Source organism: Nilaparvata lugens, chromosome 6 (assembly GCF_014356525.2).
Source record: "Nilaparvata lugens isolate BPH chromosome 6, ASM1435652v1, whole genome shotgun sequence".
Lineage (NCBI taxonomy): Eukaryota > Metazoa > Arthropoda > Insecta > Hemiptera > Delphacidae > Nilaparvata > Nilaparvata lugens.
Genome location: NC_052509.1, coordinates 22,212,033 through 22,239,166, shown reverse-complemented (window position 1 = coordinate 22,239,166; position 27,134 = coordinate 22,212,033). Strand labels below are relative to the sequence as shown.

The window sequence follows — 27,134 nt, the reverse complement described above, 5'->3', positions numbered from 1 at the left end:
AAATGATTGATTCTGCCCTACAATCTACTGAGTTCTATGTAGATTTCTATACTTTGTGTGTCAATCTGAGTGGATCAACCAGGTTGTTATTATATATTTATTGAATAATATCCATCAATAGTATCATTAGTTTTTTGGGTTATTGGGTTATTCTTCTTGAAAATCCTGCTTCTATAAATTTGGAATGAGCAGGATCAGATATAGTTTATTTCTTTCAGGAGAACGATTTATCCAAGATACAACTGCCTTTGCTCTCAAACTTAATGCAGATAACAACATTTCATTACTTATATACAATATTTATCAGATGATCTGTTTTTTCTTTATCAATAGTGAACATCTGAATTTCCAGAGTTATTAACTTTCAATTACTTTTAATTATTAGTGTCTAATTATGTCACGTTAATAATATTTCTTGATTAGAGGCCTATATTTATGAAGACAGATACACCATTCTCGTTTGTGCAAACGAGGCTCTCGAGCTGCAAATGAGTCCTCAACTCGAATCAGTAGTGACACAATCGTGCAGCTTACAACTGCAAACACTCGCCGATTGTTTTGACGCACTCTAGTTACGCTTTTCAGCGATGTATCACCGAGATAAGTTCTCTCCAGCTGACAACTCTCATAGCAGAATGATTAACGATCTACCATTGAGCAGTGGGCGTGAGACTGCCAATGATAGAACTTGGATTACAATGATTTCTTGCCGGTCAACTAATCATAATATCGAGGTTGGCACACTCCTTATAACAACATATTATACATGTATTTATAAATATACATATATATGTATTTATGTAAGATATTGTTATATTTATATTGAAACGACATATCAAGCCATAGACGTCAATGACAGAATGCTGTTTACACTATATAGTGGGTGCAGAAGTGAAACGGAATCAAGGATATATATTATCATATCATGATAACACGGTAGCTCAGTCAACATACTTCATCTGAGTGAACTTCTTACTTCAGTGGATGAAAACCGGCTCAGTTTTTGTTTGTTTTTTGACTATTTTCTCAGAGCGAGTCGGTGGAGTGACACTACTGAGTGAACTGCTGTACGGTAACCTGCAGTTCTGCGACCAGATCACAGCGACAGATCGACGGTCGCTTCAAATTTATACTATTACCACTGTTGCACTGTTGCACTGTTGCACTGTTATTGCTGGCTAAGACAGCATATAGTTGTAGGGGCCCCTATGGTCGGATTCAAACCACCAGCATCATTTCTTATGGATAACATCAATGTTTTCCATTGAAACGATGCTGACAGTTTCAAGTGATTGTGACAATATGTGGGTGTGGGGGCTGGTAGGTATTTGAGTGCAGTGCCAGTTGCACACAGATTGAAGTGAAGTAGATCTTGCATTATGCATACATTATTTTCTCAGCGTTTGTATGTTGTATATGAATACGGCGCCGGAGGTCTTAGATGACGTGTGCTACTTGTGAATACGCGTACGAGAGCTTTCCACTACACACACCTACCATCTGTACAGAACCTAATCTGTGTATGAACATGTCGCCTCGTATATTGCACATGAACCGTTTGAAACTTGTAATTTATTCATTCAAAAAATCAAAGACAAGCAAATTACAGTTTTGTCCGACTATCTCCCGCGTCTTTTAATGAGCATTGAGAAAGTTGGAATGACTTAAGTGGCTTGAAATGCTCATTACATTGCCCAGAGTGATCTGATCTCTATGGTTTTGGTTAGTAGGCGGATTTGGATATTTTCTTCATGAGTCATGCAGGAATTTTATTGATCAAAACCCACGTTGGTTTGTAGAGTGCTAGTTCAAGCAGGACTCCCCGGTTAGGTAAAAAATTCTCGTTTCGTTAATATAATGATAATATGCATTTGTTGCACTGATGATTTTGTGTTCCATTTTTGTGTTAACTGTAATTATTTCTTTTTTCTGCCCAAACAGGTTTTTGTAATCTTTGGGATTATTTTCAATATTAATTTTTGGTAATGTTCTTTAGGTATGGTTGTGATTTCAAGTTTTAAGTTATTTTGTAATTATTCCAGTAATAATTATGGTAATTTCATGCCCGTATATACTGTAAAATAATGAAAAATAAATTTATTTTGATTTGATATGATTAACTGATTTATGAGTATTGAAGAAAATACGATTCGCGACGGTAAATGTGAATTGAGTTTTACATTTTGAATGTAAGTTATAAATTTTTTATCATTTGAATTTTCTAGCTTGAAAGATGATTTCCAATGCCTATAAAATTCAAGAGTGGATCAATGAATGTTATGCAGTTGAATTAGGACAATCACATCGAATGTTGAAATATCATCAAGATTTCATTTGATTGGATGGATCTAGATTCTGTTTGACCTCAATGATGATTTTCGAGGATGTGTTGCTTGTTTGGTTTAAATCCCATTCTCTTTTTTTTCAAGTTTGTTGAGCCATTGAGTTTATTCCCACAATAAATTGGTTCACTCTTTGGAGGACGATATTATTCAATTATATTAAGGCTGTAGTATCGGATACGCCTACAGAAAAGAGCAAAATGCCCGACTGTACGTGTATTAAATGCACGTGTCATAAAATGAAGTTCTCTTGGCATTGCTTTTGTTAGATGACATTTTACGGTGGTTAAATTTCATGAATTGCTACTGCTATATTATTAGCAAAAGTGTCTGCTATACTTAAGCTCGTGATTGGTGTAGATTTTTTTCAAAACAGATTGTTTACTGGCTGTACAATCCATCTAATATATCTCGTACGTATTAATTTGCTTAATGAGGAGCATAAAATATTTACACTGTAACCTGATTAATTCGCAAAACAGCAATTCGAATCTAATTTGAAAACTCTATATAAGGCGATACAGTGGCTACGATCTGGCCTGGAAAAGTATACTGATAAATTTGCTCTCTGGAAAGATTAATCAATTTCCATAAATTGCTTTTCATATTTACAAGATTTTAAGCGTTAGCTTGTAAGGTATTCTGCAATTAAGTTCAATAATTGTTCTGAAAAAACCTTACTCTAAGTAACGTTGAACCACAGATAAGACTTATATAGGTATTTAGATATGTGGTTGTTCGCAGGATAGGCACCTATTTGCAGGTAAATAGTGCGGCGAGTTGCGTGTATTGAGGAGCCTTTCAAGAGAGAATTATGCTTTTCGAAGCCAGAAAGCAACTAGCTTGTCCAACAGAGACAAGCTCGCCATAAAGCTTATTAAAGTTGAGAAGGCTTAAGTTGCCTTTACGGCGCCGTAGCATTAAAACCATACTAATTGTCCTACAACTTTAATTGCAGTGAGCTTAGGTACTAATAATTCGATACTGGTTATCGAGGGAATGTTTGCACTTCTAAGGAGCTTTCATATCTCATTCGGCGTTTCTCTTACTAAGTTCAAATTGAAGTTTTCTCTCCCAGCTCTGTAAGGATGTGTCAAATTTTTCTGTTTGATTGTATTGTACATCTTCCAATCTGTAATTGAATCTGATGATTAGGTAAAATTGAAATTAATGATTTATCATCAAACGCTCTAGTTGTTATAAATCACCTATTAACAGCCTCCCATTGTAATATTGAATTATTCATTTACTCATACAATAGAATAAAACAAAACTGCCTTTATTTTGACCTCAGAGGGCGCAGCCGGCCCTCTCTTACATTCAACGCTCATCATAGTACAAGTAATATTTGGAAGATACCTAGAATGCTTCAGACTTCATAATCAATTACTTCTTGATTTATTAACAATAGCTAAGTTTTTATTTGTTTAATAGTTTTTAGAGGCGTTTTTGTTTTTCAAAACGTTCAAGGTGTTTTTGATGCAAGAAGGGTACCCAATATATTCATATTATTTTTATTACTAAAAGAGTAGCTCTGGATATTTATAATCATAAATCAATAGTTTGTACTTTGAATTCAAAAGAATTTAACATTCTCGGAAGTTGGCAGAGGACTCCAGATCTCTCATTATGCTTTAATGGTTGATGGAGCTATATATCTACCAAAGTGATCATGTTACATGACTATATTACATATCTACCAAATGATCATGTTACATGAGCATTTCCTTCCCCCAAACTATAGAAATGTACTATAGTACTTTTCTACGGAAGAAATGTTTAATGTCGCAGAGGAGATGTGTGGAAAGACAAGCATCGGTGGTCTAATTCTCAAATTCTCTTCTTGGTCATGATGTGGCTGTCTGTAATGTCAGATGTCACCAAGGATGATTATTTTATGATGATGGCTCAGTTTATAAAAAGCTACTCCGGATATTACTTGCATCTTACCTTACACTCATGTTGATTCGAGAGTAACATTGTAGGAAAACGAACACATAACATAAGCTTGAGTCCAGAATCAGATGGGCAAACTAGTCAAATGTTGAATGGAGAAGCTTAAATCCAGTTAAATGCTGAATGAATGGAATAGGAAAATCATGATTTATATAGGAGACGACAGTTGTATCGTTCGAATGAGAAATGGAGTCACCGTTTGAAATTGTGATCAGGATCTTATGATTTAATAGGGTGTATTCCCGCTAGACCCTATATCACCTTTGACAACACATTCCCCCTACGAGGGCTGAGTATTAAGGTACACGATCTTGTTTGAATTTCTCTGTGTGAGTAATGAGTCATGTGACAATAATATTAATTTTGAACAAGTAAAGAGACTCTGTGTGAACTCATGAAGTGATCTTTACACAAGATTATTTGATGGATCTTCATTTTATATGTAGTAATGCCCCCTTGTAAATGTTATAAGTGCTTCCAATGTGCTTTTATGGCTTTTTTCTGTTATTATTGTATGAGAGTTCTGTGAATCAATATTTCCAACGTCATTTTCTCGATATCAGAATTCTCAAAATCATCAACGTCGGATAAGATAAATGTAAGATTTCAAAGATCATATATCAATAGTATCAATTTCAGGATTGGTAAAACTTCAGATTCAATTTTCTGAGGACAAATATTTTAGTATTCAGTAGGCCAATAACGTCTTGGACCCAAAGTTTTTTCCAAGTTCAATCCCCAAAATAATTTTATCAATAATATGAGATTTGTCAACATCATGAAGGTCGGAATTAGATGACTCATCAATTTCGATAATTGGTGAAATGTAAAGCTGATTTTGTTGGTGGCTGATCATTTTTCTACACATACATTTTTCTATGCTCATACTTCAAGCTATAAACGATACTGTCTTTTTAATATTGAGGTATTGAAATTATGGGAAGCGCAGTCAAGGATACTCGAAAACTCCAAAGAGGGCAGCAAGAAGTGCGCACTTCCGGCATATTCGTACTTCTCGTATTTCGATCGATACGCTATTTTCTACTCACTGCAGAAACAGTACCGTACCTACTTGTCACGTCAAAAAATATTTCACGTCTATCGTCCAATAACCATGTTCATTTCATTTTTTAAATGCTGGTATATCTACATCACAGCTACTAGTACATTTAAATGTTAACTGAAATTTATCTTGATAAATAATTTTTCTAGTATTAATTTAGTTATTATGTTACTTTTCTGCTAATCTTGTGATATTTCAACTTCTTAAACTATCTTAAAATTTTCCAACAGATTTGTCCAACTTGGACAAACACAATAAGTTCTTCATTATAAGATTTTTCTTATAGATTTTAGTCCTAGTATCAGTGTTCTTCATGACATTTTATTTTCACAGTTAATGTCTAATATAAATATGCACAAATCCTGATGTCCTGTCCTACTTTTACTTGATAATACTTATATAGGTATTTAGATATGTGGTTGTTCGCAGGATAGGCACCTATTTGCAGGTAAATAGTGCGGCGAGTTGCGTGTATTGAGGAGCCTTTCAAGAGAGAATTATGCTTTTCGAAGCCAGAAAGCAACTAGCTTGTCCAACAGAGACAAGCTCGCCATAAAGCTTATTAAAGTTGAGAAGGCTTAAGTTGCCTGTACGGCGCCGTAGCATTAAAACCATACTAATTGTCCTACAACTTTAATTGCAGTGAGCTTAGGTACTAATAATTCGATACTGGTTATCGAGGGAATGTTTGCACTTCTAAGGAGCTTTCATATCTCATTCGGCGTTTCTCTTACTAAGTTCAAATTGAAGTTTTCTCTCCTAGCTCTGTAAGGATGTGTCAAATTTTTTTGTTTGATTGTATTGTACATCTTCCAATCTGTAATTGAATCTGATGATTAGATAAAGATTGAAATTAATGATTTATCATCAAACACTCTAGTTGTTATAAATCACCTATTAACAGCCTCCCATTGTAATATTGAATTATTCATTTACTCATACAATAGAATAAAACAAAACTGCCTTTATTTTGACCTCAGAGGGCGGAGTTAAGGCGCAGCCGGCCCTCTCTTACATTCAACGCTCATCATAGTACAAGTAATATTTGGAAGATACCTAGAATGCTTCAGACTTCATAATCAATTACTTCTTGATTTATTAACAATAGCTAAGTTTTTATTTGTTTAATAGTTTTTAGAGGCGTTTTTGTTTTTCAAAACGTTCAAGGTGTTTTTGATGCAAGAAGGGTACCTAATATATTCATATTATTTTTATTACTAAAAGAGTAGCTCTGGATATTTATAATCATAAATCAATAGTTTGTACTTTGAATTCAAAAGAATTTAACATTCTCGGAAGTTGGCAGAGGACTCCAGATCTCTCATTATGCTTTAATGGTTGATGGAGCTATATATCTACCAAAGTGATCATGTTACATGACTATATTACATATCCACCAAATGATCATGTTACATGAGCATTTCCTTCCCCCTAACTGTAGAAATGTACTATAGTACTTTTTTACGGAAGAAATGTTTAATGTCGCAGAGGAGATGTGTGGAAAGACAAGCATCGGTGGTCTAATTCTCAAATTCTCTTCTTGGTCATGATGTGGCTGTCTGTAATGTCAGATGTCACCAAGGATGATTATTTTATGATGATGGTTCAGTTTATAAAAAGCTACTCCGGATATTACTTGCATCTTACCTTACACTCATGTTGATTCGAGAGTAACATTGTAGGAAAACGAACACATAACATAAGCTTGAGTCCAGAATCAGATGGGCAAACTAGTCAAATGTTGAATGGAGAAGCTTAAATCCAGTTAAATGCTGAATGAATGGAATAGGAAAATCATGATTTATATAGGAGACGACAGTTGTATCGTTCGAATGAGAAATGGAGTCACCGTTTGAAATTGTGATCAGGATCTTATGATTTAATAGGGTGTATTCCCGCTAGACCCTATATCACCTTTGACAACACATTCCCCCTAAGAGGGCTGAGTATTAAGGTACACGATCTTGTTTGAATTTCTCTGTGTGAGTAATGAGTCATGTGACAATAATATTAATATTGAACAAGAATAGAATAGAATTTTATTGGTCATAAAATATTCACATGAATACATGGACTTCGTCAATTTTTTAACACTAAAGTAAGTCAAAACAAACACAAAAACACTAAGATCAGTCAGTATCAGAACAATAAAATAAAACATGAATCACATAAAAGATTCCAATCTATTCTAAAATAGTCATGTACGGTGTACAAACATTCATCAATTAACACTGCTTTCAATACTTTTTTAAATTGTGTGCATGTGAGTTCCTTCAAGTGGTCAGGTGTGAAGTCAAGAGACTCTGTGTGAACTCATGAAGTGATCTTTACACAAGATTATTTGATGGATCTTCATTTTATATGTAGTAATGCCCCCTTGTGAATGTTATGAGTGCTTCCAATGTGCTTTTATGACTTTTTTCTGTTATTATTGTATGAGAGTTCTGTGAATCAATATTTCCAACGTCATTTTCTCGATATCAGAATTCTCAAAATCATCAACGTCGGATAAGATAAATGTAAGATTTCAAAGATCATATATCAATAGTATCAATTTCAGGATTGGTAAAACTTCAGAATCAATTTTCTGAGGACAAATATTTTAGTATTCAGTAGGCCAATACCGTCTTGGACCCAAAGTTTTTTCCAAGTTCAACCCCCAAAATAATGTTATCAATAATATGAGATTTGTCAACATCATGAAGGTCGGAATTAGATGACTCATCAATTTCGATAATTGGTGAAATGTAAAGCTGATTTTGTTGGTGGCTGATCATTTTTCTACACATACATTTTTCTATGCTCATACTTCAAGCTATAAACGATACTGTCTTTTTAATATTGAGGTATTGAAATTATGGGAAGCGCAGTCAAGGATACTCGAAAACTCCAAAGAGGGCAGCAAGAAGTGCGCACTTCCGGCATATTCGTACTTCTCGTATTTCGATCGATACGCTATTTTCTACTCACTGCAGAAACAGTACCGTACCTACTTGTCACGTCAAAAAATATTTCACGTCAATCGTCCAATAGTCTAATCATGCTCATTTCATTTTTTAAATGCTGGTATATCTACATCACAGCTACTAGTACATTTAAATGTTAACTGAAATTTATTTTGATAAATAATTTTTCTAGTATTAATTTAGTTATTATGTTACTTTTCTGCTAATCTGGTGATATTTCAACTTCTTAAACTATCTTAACATTTTCCAACAGCTTTGTCCAACTTGGGCAAACACAATAAGTTCTTCATTACAAGATTTTTCTTATAGATTTTAGTCCTAGTATCAGTGTTCTTCATGACATTTTATTTTCACAGTTGATTTTTATGTCTAATATAAATATGCACAAATCCTGATGTCCTGTCCTACTTTTACTTGATATTACTTGTAACACCTTAGGTATTCTGAGCAACTTTTTTAAAGAATAATTTTCGATTTCGTTTTCCGTTCTCGAACGATGAGCCTTCTTAGAAGTTACGTTTGAGAACTCAGTGAAATAAACAAGGAAAGATTTATTCAGCTTTGCGGTGACCACCCACCGTATGCTAGGTCTCCTACAAGTTACATCTTACGAAGGTAGGTAATGAAGTAAAGCCGCAAATCGTGGGACCCGAGCAGTGAGAATTCAAAGATAACCCTTCACCAAAGAGCATTTTTCGTCGTATATCCTACATCCAAATAAGGCATGGCATTTGATTCCAGCGTCCAGGCTACATTTATTCTGAGCTGCACTATAATTTCATCTTATTAATATGGACATTAATAATTTTTCAAATCAGAAAGAAAGGAGGTGGCAACCAGCCAACATTTGATTGGGAAGATTTTAACATATTTTTACATAAATTTTTGCTTGATAAAAACTAGAATAGCAACGCCATTTAGCACTTACAAGTTTGCGCTGGCCAGACTCGATGATTACTTGATTAACAGAAATTAAAGTTAAATTACTACTCGACAATAATTACTGTGATGAAGGTCTCCATCAATACCTTCTTATTCCTCACTTCTGTGTCGAAGCTTTTCCTTGAAACAACATTGAAGCTGCAGTTTATTCCTCTCTCATATAAGAAACTTGACTCGAAAAGGAGATCTTGAATAAAAATTTGCGGGGGATTGAATATCCGGCGTAAATGTAATACAGATTTTACTACCCATAAATTGAATCCAATTTTATAGGAATTGAACGTAATCATAAGGACAAAATTTTTTATCAAACAATAACTTACATGTCCACAATAAAAAATTAATTTCATTGAAAAACTCTCTCAAAGGTGAAATTCTTGGATGAACATGGATGTGCAGAAACAATAACAACAGTTTACGTATTTATCGAAATTTCTTGACTGATTTACACTGGGTAACCATCATTCCTTACTACATCTCACTCCAGAGTAAAGTGATGGTATCTGCTGTTGTAATTAAGAGAAATAGATATTACAAATTATAACAGGATGAATACAAAACAAAACAATACACAATGAAGAAATATATCTAAAAAACAACAATCTTGAATCTCAATCATCAGAGCTATGTTATAACGCATCTCAATCTCAATGGACCAAGAGAAAACATCAGAAAATTCTTCTGGCTTATTTCTTAACTCATCTTTATAGTTTTGTTAGGGATCTACTGCATTATCGTAGGTATCTGTTACGATACGACTAGCTTCATGAAGTAGGCCACTATATTCGATGTGCTGTTTAGTCGAAATCACTTCGATTCATATTCTGGGTGAAATATCAAAGATATCGATTACCGAAGTTCAATCTCCAGGTATCCAGGTGGTCCTGTGTAGTCATTTAGATTCAGTGCAGGGTGCAGGTCTCTAGAATGAGGAAGCGCAACTGATTTATTTGTGAGAGTTTAACAAAAAATAGATAATATCAAGAACCGTCTTCTTCGTTCTCCATTTTTAGGCATGATCCTTATAGAATAATATATCAAGAAATTATCTGATAGAACCAATATTTATCCCCCAAAATCTGTTGTTGAAGTCTCTTTTAAATTCAAAGTCGACTTCTAAATAATACACTCTGCATTACCACTGCAGTTAAGAGACCTGATGAAAATTTTCCATTTTTGAACTATTTCTGAATAAAAAAATTGTTTTTAGAATAGAAGATGTAGGAGACGATTCATTTAGCGAGAGGGAAGCTTTCTAATGAATAAGCTCTCATCATTCTGCTAATGGAATCCTTTTTTTGTGCAGATGGACAGCCCAATAAATTTAATTATCCGATTTAAGTATGGCCGTCAAGTTAGTGTCAATTAATTGAAAAGCGGACGTGACGGCTGAGATACGACGCATGTGGCCTACTTTGAAATTGTTAAATTAAATTCTTCGCTCAGACTGATGATGGACTTTGTCTTGTGCAATAGTTCCATCATCTCTCTTCAAATTTCTCTCCTCATATCATCTCTTTCATGTCAAATTCTTTGAATGAGCTTGAGAGTGAGATATGAGCCTTTCAAAAATATCAGATCAGAGAGAAGGGATTTGATGGGAAAGAATTAGTGAAGTATTGCAACAGTGTATATCCTTTCTAAATCCTTCATCTCTTTGTCTCATGATCAAAATTGTTGAGTGTTGTGCTTTTAATTGAATAGATAATGAAGTGTCTCTCTCCTTGATACCATCCGACAATACTGCTTCCAGAAAAAGAAAGTTTATTCAGTAGTATTAAGCTGTACTTCACTGTTTTTATTACTAAAATTGTTATTCAGAACCGGAGTTTTTGAAATCTTGAACTTTACTAAGCACTTATATGCATAATACAAAAGGAAAAAGTTTTTGAATTTCATATCTATATTCGAACAATTTAGTAAATCCTTGTTACCGTCAGATTTTCCAGTACCATTTGTTGACTGCTATATGATTCTTTAAAATTGTGAATTCTTTACATTTGTTGTTCTTTTAAAATAATTTGTATTTTTTAAGATGGAAATTGATGAGAAATTGCACTTATTCAAATGCTAATTAAGGAATAATTATTATTAAACGAAAATCCAAATTAAATGCTGTAAATCACCCCGAAGACTTCCGTCTAGCTGTTAACCCTGTTGTCAATATTTTCAGTAACAGAAGTCTTCGGGGTGATTTACAGCATTTAATTTGGATTTTCATTTAATAATAATTATTCTTTTTTGTTAATCTGGATTTCTGCATAGCAGTTCCGACAATTATTTCTAGTGGTCAGTGGCTGCTTTATTAGAATAATCCGAGTCCAGTATTAAAACCATCATAAAAAAGGAGGAGAATATTATTTTTAATGAAGGCCCACGAGCCATGAGGATGAATAAAAGAATGTATAACTCCGACAAATATTCATATTCTGGTTGTTCGGAGTTCACAAAATCTTAATCCAGTTCATTCATCTGCCTTTTTCATATTATTCTCCCACAAACTTGTTTCGGCTTATGTGAGCATGAACATGAATTAAATGACTTATTCAGAAATACAGCTGGCTACTAAAAGAAACATTCTTTTACTTAAATGTTATTTAACATTATTTTAAATGCTATTTTAATGTCGATTAACGCAGTCTTGAGAGTTCTTCAGCTGAAGGCAATATGCATTCAATATGTTCCTTTGTCTGTCTGTGATATTATCATGAGAATAGCAATTAACTTAGGCCTACACTTCCAATTGCAACTGTATTTTCATTACAATGTATTGCATTTTCAATACGATTTCAAGTTGGTACTAATTTATTGTTCGTTAAGCTCTATTGTTAGATAAAGTGGGTTTTGCGCTTTAGAGATATGCATATTCACCGGTGAGGATGATTCAGCTCCTAGAACAGTTATCGCCAGTTAAGGAAGAAACGCTACTTGTAGCTATCTAGCCTCAAAAGGAGCCGCAGCTTAGAAAAATGCAAATCAATCGATATTGGCTACTTAATGCTACAATTCGATAGCTATTTCAAGTCAAGGTTTTTTAGGTGTGAATCCACAAACTACAAATATTCAGCTCTTGAAGATTGGGTTTCCATATTTTGTGCTGAAGAAAGAGGGTTAAGTTGTGATGAGACACTCGCTGAATCGCGATGTAATCATTCCAAGCACAGTCACACATTGAAGGGAGACTATGGCTATTCCCCCAATAACCATAAAAAAAGATAATGATATTCATAAGTTTTCAGACAGTGATGACTTGTATAGTTTTCATCATGAAAAATAGCTTATTCAAGGATTCAAGACAATGTATTGATTCAAACATTTGAATTTTTTTAGAGACAGAAACCATGTGCCTACGACTTCTCATTTCGGACATTCCATACTGCCAAAATATATTCCTGGCTGCCCCTTTTTACTTACAAAATATCAAATATATAATTTAGACTGATAAAAAATCCTCTGTCAATCGTAAAAATCGCATTTTTAGAGTTCTACTTCAATCGGATACGTTTTTGCTGGAGATTAGGCTGACAGTCCACATAAGCCGTAGACTTGTACTTGAGCTGATAATGTAGAATGATAATGAGAAATGATGTCTTTGTTACGAACTACGGGGAAAGTAACTTTGAAGTCCACAGCTCAGTGTCTTTTTTGGCGTTGCAACTTCAGTCTGCTATCAATGCGATTTGTGGATCAAATTTAGCCAAGTGCATAGTTGTTTCATCATCTCATCTATTAATTCACGCTCGAGCAAAAAACCATTGAGGATCTGGCCTCTTGCAATCACCCTTCCAGCAGGAGTCTTGAGATTAGTTTCAATAGAGCCCCTATACTTGGAGCCCCTTTCTATAGAGGACCTATACATCCCCTATACTTCTGAAGACAGGTTACTGGATGCGTGTAAGTTGAACGGTGTGGACACATGCTTAAACCTAGTGAGCACTTGAACCTGTAACCTGTTCAAGTACGTGTCCACATGGTTCATACCGGCTGGAGTCGGAGGTAACTGGAGTCATCTATTACCCAGGCCTGTTATCTTGATCTTTGAAGCATTCGATCTGCTCAAATTTTATAAATCAAATCTGGATTTTATGATAAAGTACAGAATTTCACTGTAAAATAACAGTATTCACTTGAAAATGATAACGGTTTATAAGTATCGGAAAAGTATAATCAGGATATTGTCTGAAGAAGTTAGACTCTTTACTGTGGTCGAAAAAGGTTAGCTTTCTGATTCTGGATATACGGTAGCCTACTGAAACAAATTTAGAACTTTTATTCTCTCAGTGATCAACCAGCATGAAAAATGACTGAAGGACACTTTTAACTGAGAGTGATACATTATACAACGTCAAGCTAGAGCTGTCTCTCCACTCTTCTTATCCACAACTGGCTGGAGTTTCGTTCTACTATCCTGAGAGACGGGCGTGCTTCATCCCCAGTCTACACATGGCGTGGGTAGAGGGGGTTGCAGCGCCCCTCCTGCTGCCAGGGGGGCATCGAGGCTGCTCCCCACCGGTTTTGCTGTCAGTCGCATCGCGCACAACGCATCGAGTGGGTGTCGATTATAAACTCTTTCTCTCACGCGCTGCTTTCGATGATCGCTTTTCTCCGACAACGTATGTTGCATCGGCGACTTTTTTCGAACGACTTTTCGAACTTTGACTGTAGCTTGTGTGAAGTAGGAGCGTGGATAGTTTGAGCGCCGCGACGCCACAGGTGGACATCTGAGCGGACCGGCGTCGTCTGCTCTGCACATCTGTTGCTAGATATCGTCTTCATCCTCCTCTGGACACGATTGGCCCGCTTCCCTACATTCGTGGCTGCCGCTACTGCACGCTATCTTAGGTACACCACACCGTATGCTCCATATTTCACATTAAATTGGCAAACTTCTTATCAATGTAGGCATGAGTAATACGAATATTGCTATCATCTTTGGTAAAATGCCAATAATCAAAAGAAACATTTCTTGCAATACTTGGAAATATTGTATTGGTTCAGAGAAATGATCCATACTTCATAGAAATATTGCCTCAACCAATAGAAATATTACCATAATTTATATATTTATATATTATATATTGCCATAGTACATATAAATTTACATGTGTATGAGCATGGGTAGAAGGGTGATACCACGGAGTAGGGAGTAAGGAACACTACTTCTTTGGTTTCCTTCTTCCGTGGTGATACTCAGCTACTGATTGTTTATAAGAGTATTGGTGTAGGCTACTCCATACAGTTATACTTCCGCAATATTCATGGAATCATTGTCATGTAATGTTGCCTTCCATTAATTTATTTCTACAGGGTTTCTTTATAATTCATGATTATTTAAATTAAAAAAAAAAAACAGAATAATGGAACTAGTATAGTTAATCAAAAATTTAAATTGCCAAAAAACATAGAAATGATAGCTCTTCTTCAGCGCACTTAAGGTTATGCTCTTTTGTTCATATCATACAGGATCTCAATTTTTTAATATCTTGCATGTGAAAAATCAAGCTTTTATTCACAACTGTTCCACATTTGTGAACCGCAGGCGGCTGCTGTTCGATAGCTGATTATTGTTAGATATACTGTAATGTTTTTTGTTGAAACTTCACAGTTGCAAAAGGCGCGCTTCTCTGACAATCTTTCTGCTTCCGGAACAGTCGTGGGATCAAATCCCGTCAAGCGCATGGTTATTTGATCATCCATGCTCATTAATATACGTGTACCGTAGAAGCGTGTGTGCACAGAAGAAGGAAGATGTTTTTTACTCCGTGTGGTATGTGGGACTCATGCAGCAAATGTCACCTTTTCAAACCTTTCCTCGCCTTGAAAATATCCCTATAATACTTTATATTACACTATGTAGAATACTTTCACAGACAACACTATTGTATCTGTAATCTTATTATGAAAACACATGCCGAAGCTACGGTATGCATTCACAAAATAGTATCAAATGAAGTATACACCATTCCAACAATTCTATCTCTCTATCCAAATAGCTCTCAACAGTCAGATTGCCTTATTTCAAAGACTCTACCAATAATTTTCGATGAATACTAAGTAGAAATAGGTTAAAGATTCAGTGGCCTTGTAGTTGAAAAGTGCGAAATAGAAGAAAAAATTAAGATCTAAATTAAATTAATAATCGAGAAAATTTAAGTTTCTTGCTCCACTCTATCCACTTGATCAATATAAGTTTGAGTGATAATAAGATATTGAATGAAAATTTTCTAAGTATCAATAAATCTGTGGTTTTTGACAATTTCTTAGTCTTTTTCATTCAATATGAATAATTACCACAATATCAACTTCTCAACTACACAAAAAGATAATAAGATAATGATATTGAAGGGTAATTCGATTGAGGTCTTACTGGTTTCATCATAGAACCTTCATGAATCTGTACAGATTACATGAATATATTCTATGTTAAGCTCAGGCTATATCATAGGATGAGCTAAGTGTCTGAAGAAAGGCGTGTCATCTGGTCATTTGCGGCAGGATGACAAGACTGCAATCTGTTTAGACTCCTTTTATAGCAGTAGAAAGGAAATATCACAATCATATTATTGCTCAATTTCAACTCATCTTTATTTCAATCCAGATCCAACTTGCCAAGTTTATTATAGAATTTAGGTCATTTGTCAAATTCTGTTATAGGTCTACATGTTGAGCCAGTAATAAGTGAGACTAACAACTATTTATTATCTTAACAATGGTTATAGATACACCTAGTAATTATTGGCTCTATTAGTATTCTCTATAGTATTGGTCATAGTGCTTCATTATTCATGGTTGATTTAGTTTGCAACAAAGAAAGGTGTGATGATTTTAATTACTAGAAGAACGCTTATAATTATGTACATGATTGCAATTTAACAACAATTTCTTCAATTATAACTATTGAAAAAATATTTTTTCTGATTGTAAAAAATATTGTGTGTTAAAGATTGATCAATATTTCTAATTGTTCGATAACTCCAATTTGGATATTAGCAGGATAAGAATCAGAAGATTAGAATTATTACAGTACACTTCGGAATTATAGATTTTTATAGTATTTTGGTAATCAAAGTATAGATGAATTACAATAATTTTCTGGGCATCTGGACATTTAATACGAAAATGTCCCACCGTGAAAAAGTATCCTACGATGAAAAGCTTCCCTATACTTTTCTCGTGAAATTGATAAAAACTTCCCAAATCGAAAAATACCTTTCCAAGAAAGCATTATTTTGAGTAGTATCTGATGTAAATCTCATTCCAAGAGAGTTAGTCAGTTTTTTGAGCCCAAAGTCTTTCTCTGTTGTTTAGTTATCAGTTACTTTGGAAAACAGAGGAATTATTTTACAAATTCCAAGTTGAACTGTCGCTCTTCTAGAAACAATCTTTTCTCAAAGGAAATAAATTTACAGAGAGCTGTGTCTCCACTATCATCAAGTAGGCCTTGTCTCATCCCCATCTGAATACAATACCGTAATAAATTTTGAACAACTTCTTCAGTCGTGTTTCGAATTGCTTGTTTCACATGGAGAGGTGTAGTAGGTTATCACCTCGACTTATCACTTGAATGCTTTGCTCAAACTTTCTAAATCCTCAGACATTAAAACATTCTCCCCAAATAACATTTATTCGAATTTTATGTTTCTGATTGAAGTCTCTGATTTTATTTTGCTTGTATTTCTTAAGTGTTGTCTGTTTGATTGCAATGTTTTTGTGATTTGAATTGGTAAATCCGGCTCGGATTTTATTGAATCGGAAAACTTGATCGGATTGGGATTTTGTGTGATTTCTTTAAATATCTTTATTATCAACTTACTTTACTCAAGCGTGACTTCCATTCAAATGAACACATTATGCTCCTCAAATTTTAATGTCTTATTGAAGAAGCATGATGATCCTTTTTAAATAACACAAGTATTTCGGTTATTATCCTACCTGTCTCCAATCATTCATCATATTCATTTATCGATATCATCAATCCGTAGCCAATGTTTTCCAACACAGAGGATTAGCCTACAACCATCCTCATCTCACCTTCCATTATTTCCTCCAGCCCAGAGTGCTCGTATTTTCTATACATTTGTTCTATTTCTTATCATGTAATCAAGTTAGAACAATCTCAGGATCTGATTGTTTTGAAACATTCTCGAGTAAAATATGTTTGGTTTAGCCTGTGGAATCTCTCACAAATCATTACGAGTATAATATACATATCATATTATGATGAATGAATAAGAAGCTGTATCATTGCATGCTTCTCACTGAGAGATAGCAAAGAATTTAAGAGGACCAAATGGTTGATTATTTTTGTGTAAAATCATTCCAACTACTACACAATAATATTTTTTCATTGGGAATTTCCAGTTGATTCATTATCATTATAATCATCTATGATGATCTTCCATCATAAGAGTTTCAGTTGCCTTTGTTTATTATTACTTTATTGAGTTATTCATTTCGTTCAGCGTGATTAAGATCTATCTGTCTGTAATATCTACTGATGCTCTTTAATATTAGGAATGGATGCTTCCTATGAGTCCATTTCTCCACAGCCCCAAGTATCCAGTCATAATTAAACCTGATGCTCATTTGATTAGATCGACTTTCTTCCTTGGTCTACTGAAATCTAACCACAAAATTAGTGAAAGATGATAATCACACAACTACCATTTAAATCGTATTAGGGCGCTTAGGATGAAGCAACTCAATTTATTGGCCTCCACAATCTCATTTAATTCCCTTCCCTGAAATTGAGATTATAATGTTAATTGAGTGAGCAAGTTCAGGCTTGTAAGTTTTATTGGACTGGACAAGTTATTAGTTATGCTTTCCATTAGAATCGAGCAGATTATTGTTCCTATTCAGCCTATCTGCCTTTAGCTGTAAACACGACTTGAAATACTTTTACTCAGAACAACTTCTACCATTTATGATTCACAATAAATACACTCTTCTAATCTAGCTCTTGCATCCATGCCATTTATTTTAATGAAGTCATTGTATTATTCAAAATCCATTCCAATCTTATACAATTTTACATTAATCTGTCAGAAAGTATTTTAAATTCTGGAATCATTTGAATAATGTTCCTGATTAATGATAGTCTACTGAACCTTCAGTTAATAATACTTACCCTACTCTCCGTTATAAAAACCTGCATATATGACAATATGAATAAGACTGACATAACAGTGATCTCTCTTATCAAGACTATGTCACGGATCGACAATTTGAATATTGCTATTCATTCTCTCATGATAAGATCATTTATCATGAACAAGAGTCAGTGACTGAGAGATTCAAGTTTGGAACGGGTGGTTGTCCTTCATGCAAAGCAAATAGAAGATTGAACAAAGTACAGATGAAATAGAATATTGAAATGATCAAGTGAGATGCTTCATCATGCTTTTCGGTAGGAGTCTCCTTTTGAAATATCAACTCGCTCATACAGTTTTCTCTGTTGGTTTTATATTCTCCCTCTCCATTCACTTATTATTTATAGTACAGTATTATCTTTTTCATTTTTCTCTCAATTCTATTCCAACTTCATTCGGCTCTCTACTGTTTATTTATTATTTACAACAGTAATTTTACTTATCTGTTCACTTATCCCTTATAATGAAATTTCTTCCTTCTATCCTTCACACACTCTCGTATATTCCTATTCATTATTCCTTTACTCCTTTCCTCCTATTATTCTATTCCTTTTAATAATTATACTCTTTGCTCTTCATTTTGCGTCTTCAATTCTTTGTCTACAGAAGAAAAAAATAGTACGAACTTGAAACGTGGTCTAGTCTCATTGCACATAAACAAGACGAGAGTGCAGACACTCACACGCATGCGCGTTGATGCGAAATAGGGTGATTATAGAGAGACAGCGCAGCCAAGCAGCGATCGATTGAGTGCGGCGTCTGCACGATTGATCTATACCTACACGAAGACGACTGATCGATCGATCCATTTGCTCGATTCCGACGGGTCAGTGTGGCTCCAGTACGGTGTGCACTGGACCAACTCACTAGATTGCTAAATACTTCTTCACAATGCACACCTCGATCATTAGCCTTGAAAATATCTACGATATCTCAGACTACCAGTAATTAGTTGATCCATATTTATAATTTGTCAGTACTTAGTATTCTTTGAAAGAATTCTGGATAAAATTTAATAGAATGAAGTAATTAATTCTAAGATAAGTTTGTATTGCGAATGCAGGCCTCGATCAGTAGTCTCAGAATGTATTCTAGACTGCTAGTTATTAGTTGATCAATTTTCATAATTTGTTGGTCACGTTCTTTAGTGTTGATGTTTTTCCATTTCATATGAACTTTCTTATTCTTCTAATTAATTTTGGATGTACTCGGGAATGAGTACGGTAACTATCTCCTAGATGATATAAGATGATAAGGAAATAAATTCATACATGCAATTACATAATATTTACGAAAATGAAATTTTCAACAAGAGAAGAGAACATTTGAAGTTTACAAGACTAATCCGGAGCTTGTAATAAGTAGATGTTTCTCAAGTACAAAAGAAAAATAATTGATACCGGAGAATAGAAAATAAGTTAAAATGGAACTACAAAAATGATGTTGATAAGATGGTTTTGAGAATCAGGCCATAATCTCTCCATGATCTCTGGATTGATAAACCTACGATATCATAGACGATGATAATAGACGATAATATCATACGAAGGCACAATATAATTAGTTGATCTAAATTCATATTTTTTGTCAAACACGTTGTATTCTTTCTATACATCATGAATCAACTAAACTCAATTGACACAACTTAAATGAGACAGAGTAGCTTATTCTAAGATTATTAATCATTAAGATATACTTCATATATGTATTATGAAATTGATAATACAATCCTCTTTGCTCGGCGATGCCCACATAACAGGTGCATATCGTGATGATGAGGTAAGATGTCATGATCTGAAATCCATGTACTTAGCGGGAATCGAACCGACTACGCTTGTGAGAAAGGTTGATCGCCTCCATCAGTAGCATACAAGGTGTACGATATTCCAAACACTGCTGAATTGATATTTTTTTATTTATTTACAATGCAAATGACACTAATAATGTAATAACATTGAAAGATAAAATAATAAGGTAGTCCTTATGCTATTTTTCTTCCAAATTTATAGGTGACAAAGTCCAAGATAAGGTTAGAATTTCACTTGTTCAATTTTTATAAAATTTTAGTCCAAAATAAACATTAGAACTATCAATTTTGAATTTAGATGGCTTAGATTGGTAAATTAATTCGAAATATTCCACTCAATTACCACTTGTAACGAATAATATTGAGTTATTTAAGAAAATTTTTAACTATTCAAAAAACACAAACTCGTAAACACTAAAGCTCAGCTGTTTATTTTTCTACAGCTAAGATTTGTCATTGGAGTCACATTCTTTCAATAAATTTCTATCAATATTCATCAGATCGGTGATTTTCTCTGTTATGATACGGAGAACCGATTGAATTTTCTTGATTTTCTCCTAAGGTTATTCTAAGGTTTTTCTTCTGAGATATATCTATGACTCACAATAGGATGAGAAGGATAATAAGGCAAGAGACCAAACAAATAAATTCTTGGGTGGTCTTTCATTTTTTAGTTTGATTCTATATACATTGGAATAGAGATGAGAAGACGATGTCATAGAAGAGAGTAAGATGGTGAAGAATTGAGAGGAGGGGACAGAAAAGAGAGTTTGCGTGAGAGAGGAAGATACTAAAGTAATAGGGTTAAAATGTTATATGTTTGTAAATTTCCATATTCTCAAATCTTTGGACTATGTGAATCCGTCAACTTGTAAGCTCACAAGTTTTCTTCGATTCTGTAAGAACCTAATTTTAAAATAACTCAAAATCCGCCACTGATCAACATACGTGCAACGAACGATATTTTGAAGATATCTTGAAATATTGAAGATGCAGCAGGTGAATGGCAAAGCAGAAATGTAGAACCAGATGTTTGGATCACCACTACAATGACTAAGCTGCCTTGAAAGGTCGTCCTGTTGTAAAGTTGCACTGACAGAACACAGATAATAATACACCTCGGTGTATGGAGTAGCTAACTGAGATTCACGTCCAACCGTCAGCATTGGTTGAATGGATGTTATTGACATGGAATTGTGGCAGTTGAAAGTGAATATCACCATAGCTGTCTCAAGTGCTCAAGTCTCTTGCTTGTTATGCGATTCGCATTTGCACTCAGCTGTGCTCAGCTGTGCTCAGCTGTGCTCAGTTGCTCAGTTCAGCAGGAAAGAGGAACGAACGTCATAATTCATATTGTCCAAATAAGGAGTGGATCAACGCTTAAAAAGTCGACTACTCTGGGCCCAGAGCTCAAGAATGTACCTCTACTGGCTGGCCGGCCTATAAGCCTAAAAGCCAGACATTCAAGTCGCTTATTATAATTTACGACGCTGGGCTTCTTCCTCATATCTATCCGCCCCAAACGAGCTTTAAAAAGCACACACTTATGCAAAACAGGAATTTTAATTTGGAGTTATCGATGAAATAAAAATTGATTTTGAACCGGGCAAAAAACAACGAACTAAATGTGTGTTACGACCGCGAAATCTCCGATCAGAAAGTTGGTTGGCTGCATTAAATAAAACTGTCGACTGACATGAGAGCGTGTAAATAATGCTTTACAACCGTAATTACAAGCTTGCTTCACAGGATACCGTCTATTCCTGTTATTAAACGGGTGTAAATATGTATCGTTGCGCCAAACATAAATACTTCTGATCGAATGATATTCGGACTGAGGACGTTTCTGGAGCAGCTGTACAAACATGCATTCAATGATTTTATGGCCGATCAAATGCTAATTGCGGGGTAGTCATTCAAATTCAAATGCAGTATGTAAAGTTCGATCGGAATCAATGTTACAACTTTGTAAAATACGTCGAAGTATTTGCACCAGAAGCAGGATTTCCTAGTTGTACTTTAAAATTTGTTGTACATTTTTAGTTGATTAGAAATCTCATAAATGAGTTTTCAGATTGTTGGCACAACTAAGGGCCACGTTTTTCGGCGTTTCTGCACTGACGGCAGACGAGTCGACAGGGCAGGAAGCTCTCCGATTGGCTGATTGGGTTGGCGTTCGGGAATCAGCTGATAAACAGCCAATCGGATATCTTCCTGCCCTACCGACTCGTCCACCGTCAGTGAAAAAATTCCCAAAAAACACTTCAAGTGGCTTGGCCGAACTAAACAAGTGAACAATACAAGTAGACTGTAGAGTTCTGCTAAATAAACTGGAAATATTCACTGATCATGAAAAAAAGGAATTTTTAGGTACTTTTGCAATACTATCAATTACTACATTCTACGATAATATATTATTCCAGATTATCTTAATCATTTTCCCGGGCATAATGCATACATAATTCACTTCTTACTGAAGAAGAAAGTGCTCCAAAAACCCTGCTCTACTCTGTTTCATTATACAATGTTGTATAATCATTTCATTTCATTATTATTGTACTTGACAGAATTAATTGTTCAAGAATTAGGAAATTTCATAGCAGATTAATAAGATGTCCTTCATTCTTGTTGATGTTTGCGCTCCTTTTACTCTTTCAATGACTCTTCTTGGGTTCCCTCAGCTATTTATACAATTATACAATTAATTTTATAATAATTTATGTTTTTTGTGTTCTAAATTTTTATGTTGTAACTTATACGCAGGTCATTACTGTTTTAGCTAATACAGACGAATACTATATTATTTTCACCCTATTTTGTAAATTTGTTAATTTTTCAAAACCTAACAATTTCCAATTTTCATAACATCTTCGGTATCCCAGATTGATAATGAAAGGTTATAGAGTTACAATTTACAACTAAACCAAGAAAGTAACAATTCCATGAATGCACACGCTTGGGGCATTTTCGTAAGCTAACTCGCACCAATAGAAATTGCCCTCCCATTCAAGCATTCACCACTGTGGTTTCAAAATATAGTACACCCAGCCCCTCCATAACAATAATAATTATATTAATAAGCATGCATGCAAACAACAAAACTAGAAAAATGGAACGTGCGAGAAACTTGTTCAATAGATCTTTCCCTTTTACCGTTTTCTATGTACTAACCCTAAATTTCCTGTTGTTATTGAGAGAGTATTTCGAAAGATTGAATTATATAAATGCTTCTTAGAAAATTATACGCAGCATGAACTGAATCAATTTATTTCTGGTGTTTTAAATTTAAATTTAGACGTTACCAGGTTACCATACAATAGCCAGGGGGCAACTCAGACACATAGTCGATAAGCTTGTTGAGCGTAAAATGTGTGAGCGCTGAACAATAAAGAAAAACACTTGACATCCATTCCAGCTCACCGGCAAACAATTTAAATGATGTGTCAGAATACTTCAAAGCTGCCCTGATCTTATTTTTTATAGTTGAAAATGTAGATTAGTGCAGATACCGTAATTATATGATACTTGGGCGAGATGTATAGTACACATTTTGTGAGAGTCTTTTGACCAAGTCATGAATTTCCAATTTATTGCCAGTGCATTCGGATGCTTTATTGCCAATGGCTGTTGCATAGAGAATGGACCATCAATATTGAATAATAATTTTGCTACTAACTTATCTTGTAAGCTAGTAGCAATGAATATTTATTTACTCATGTATATACACACTGTCTATATACTTCACTGAATACGCATGAATATGCGTAGTCTACATAAACACTGAGATAGTACTTTACTTGATAACTTATTACAAATAGCTATCGAGCTACTGTAACCACGGAGTAAAAACATATTTTTAACATGGTGTTATTTTAACATAGTGAATCAACTCGATTATCATTTGTATATTATTTCGAGCAATAAGTTGCCTCTGTGAAACAATCATTTTCAGTGAAAGTACTATTACTATTTACCTTATAATACTATATCACTGATTACTTCACTCGCTATCTAATTTTTACTTCATTTTATTTTACTTGTTTTTTAGTTTGTTTTAACTGTTATACTGTATCTGAATAGTTTTTTCTTATTACTTTCATATTCTCCTTCATTTATTTTTATACTTGAATTTCATTCACTTCTGCATACCATTACTTTTCGTACACTTGTGTTTTTATTTATAATTTGAGTGAGCTGTATTCATTGTATTCATGTAGTGTATTTTTTTATTGTAAATAGTAGTGGAGACTGATTTGGGCGTAATGCCAGTAGTTTCCCTTGTTCTTGTAATAAGTAAATAATTTATACTCTATCGTTACAGAACAATTTAAAATTTTAATAACATAATAGTTCTGTGAACTATTCTGTGAACCTCGCGCAGTTTCAAACTACAGCCTCCTCTTATACTGTCCATCGGAGAAAATGCTGTCCTGTCGTGTAGTGTCGGCGATATATCGGTGTGAAAACGGTCATTTTTGAGAGAAAATCCTACTATGTTACTTTGAGTTATATTGTTCTGTAACGATAGAATATAAATTATTTCTTTATTTATATAATGACGCGTCATTGCATGCAATAATCCAATCAATAATCCACTTGACAAATGATTATAATATAAATAGTCTGATTTTCACAGTATTATTGGAGTAAGAAGGAAATTCCTTTTCCTTTCATATTATCCTTAAAAATCAAAATTTTAAAAAGGAACATTTATGTCAAATTTCATAAGAATCATTGCCGCGTTTTCCGTAAATGCAGAACAAACATGAGTTACATACATCACAGCATACATAAAAACCATTCATACATAATAAAGTGAAATAAAAAGATATATATAAATGAATATAAATAAAAATGCAAACCCGTTGACGACCTCACCTCGCTCGGTCAATAAAAACATTCAAACATGGAGAGACATGTAAAACCGTTGACTTGAAGCTTGAAGTAATGTTCAGAACAAAATCTGTAGCTCTGCAGAGTCTGTGGATGGATATAAAAATATCTTTCGCCGGCTTAATTAATGCAGGTATTCACACCGACATCTGTGTATCTGCCAGCCGACGTTCCAAGAAAAGATCTGCCTTCAAAAACCTAAATCACGTAGTCTAAAATGGAGAAAGAAGAATTCTAATTACAGTTTCGGATTCAGCGCCTTGAAATAAATAATTTGGCTCGCGTTTGTTAAAAAAAAATGAAAAATAAATGTAATAGTTAACAATTTTGGAATCAGAGTGCAACTGAGAAGCGAAAATAGTTCATGTTTTTGGTGTGAACGCAAACTCTGCAGATGTTACATACCTATATACCTTAGACCTCACTTCACTTGGTCAATAAAATAATGTTCAATGGTCCATTTGAAAATAGCTGATGTTTTTGGTGTGAACGCGAACTCTGCAGGCGTTACATACCTGACATACCTTTAGCTGGGTTTTCCTTTGTGCTTTAATGTCGTTGTCAACCATTACAGGGAGAGAATATCACATTAGGTAGATTTCAATTTGTCTACATAACCTAAAAGATTGATACTATTGTATTTAATAGAACTTTTAAGTGAAAAAACACTCACATTAGGCTATTTGATGTGGCGACGTCCATTTCGTGCTGGTATTGCACATTTCAAAGCCAAACAGAGACTGAAGCACAGTAGACATACAGTATGGAAACTTGGCTTGTACCCTGGCGCAAAAATCCGCCATCTTGTTAGGAAGCACCGCATTGTAATAGTATTGATGGGAGGTTCGGATCACTTTAACGATCCGGATCAATTTATCTCATTCACTGCCACGAACCAATCAGAAATCAGAAGACTAGGATTGGAACTTCCTAAGGTCACGTGACGTGTATAGTATTTGCGTCATGTAAAAAGCATTGGTTGGATAGGCGTATGATTGACAGTTTCCATTCTGTACCTATTCTGTGACTGAAGTATTTAAGGTTATGAGGGTGGAATTTGATCAGAGTGGGGGTCAGAATTTAAAAGATTAAATTATGTTTTAAAATCATTAAAAATGTTCAATTACGTTTTAATGGGACAGGTTGAGCTTATACTTTTTTATACTTTTAAATGTTGATATTATTAGAAATGTTTAATTCTTTAATAATAATGAAAAGTTATTTGATCAGCTGCTTTAACACACTTGAAATTTGGACAATAATATGAATGTCAACAATGCTTGTCGTCGTCGACTGCGGAAATCTACGCACAAACGAAAATGCACCTGTAGACCTCACTCCACTTCTCTATAATTATAATAAGAGAGAGGAGGGTTGTGTTTGTTCGTTTGCTCGTTTGTTCGCATCAAAACATGTCAACTTGTGGATTGCATACCGGAAAAACGGGTATGATGTAGATCTCCAAATTTTGCACATATATTCTAAAAATACCAATCTCGTGTACCTGGAAGCCCAAATTTCAATTTTAATATTGGAATGAGGGGTATTTTGGCAAGCTGAGCAAAAAATAATTACATATGCACCTTTTCATTATATTTTCAAATGAAAAATGAGTTTTGTGGGTTGTCAAAACTTCCTCTGAAAGGGAAATTACTCAACTTATTCTATCTTTTAGTAAAATAACAATTATCATCCATCCATCTATCATCTTCTATACTATAATAAAGGAAAGAACTGGATTATACACGTATACATGTGTAAAGTATAGGAAAGTTATGTTTGACGCATCATCACGTCTGAACTACTGGACTGATAACTTGAAATTTTGCATATAGATTCTTGCTTAACCGAGGATGGTTATAGACCTATTTTAAATTCTTCAAGATTTGATTACATAAAGTTTTCAGTTTGTGAAGTTTTCAAATTATTTGTCATGCTTCCAGTTGTTGTATGGAAGCAGCAGAACATTTCTCTTAAAAGGGAAATTAGAAGATAGGTATGATTGGGAATCCT

General features: G+C 34.3%; 1 protein-coding gene across 1 annotated transcript in view; it reads left to right on the top strand.

The window, feature by feature from the left end:
- The window catches only part of LOC111049935 (muscle M-line assembly protein unc-89), a 316,788-nt gene that overhangs the window by 150,924 nt on the left and 138,730 nt on the right, over positions 1-27,134 (top strand).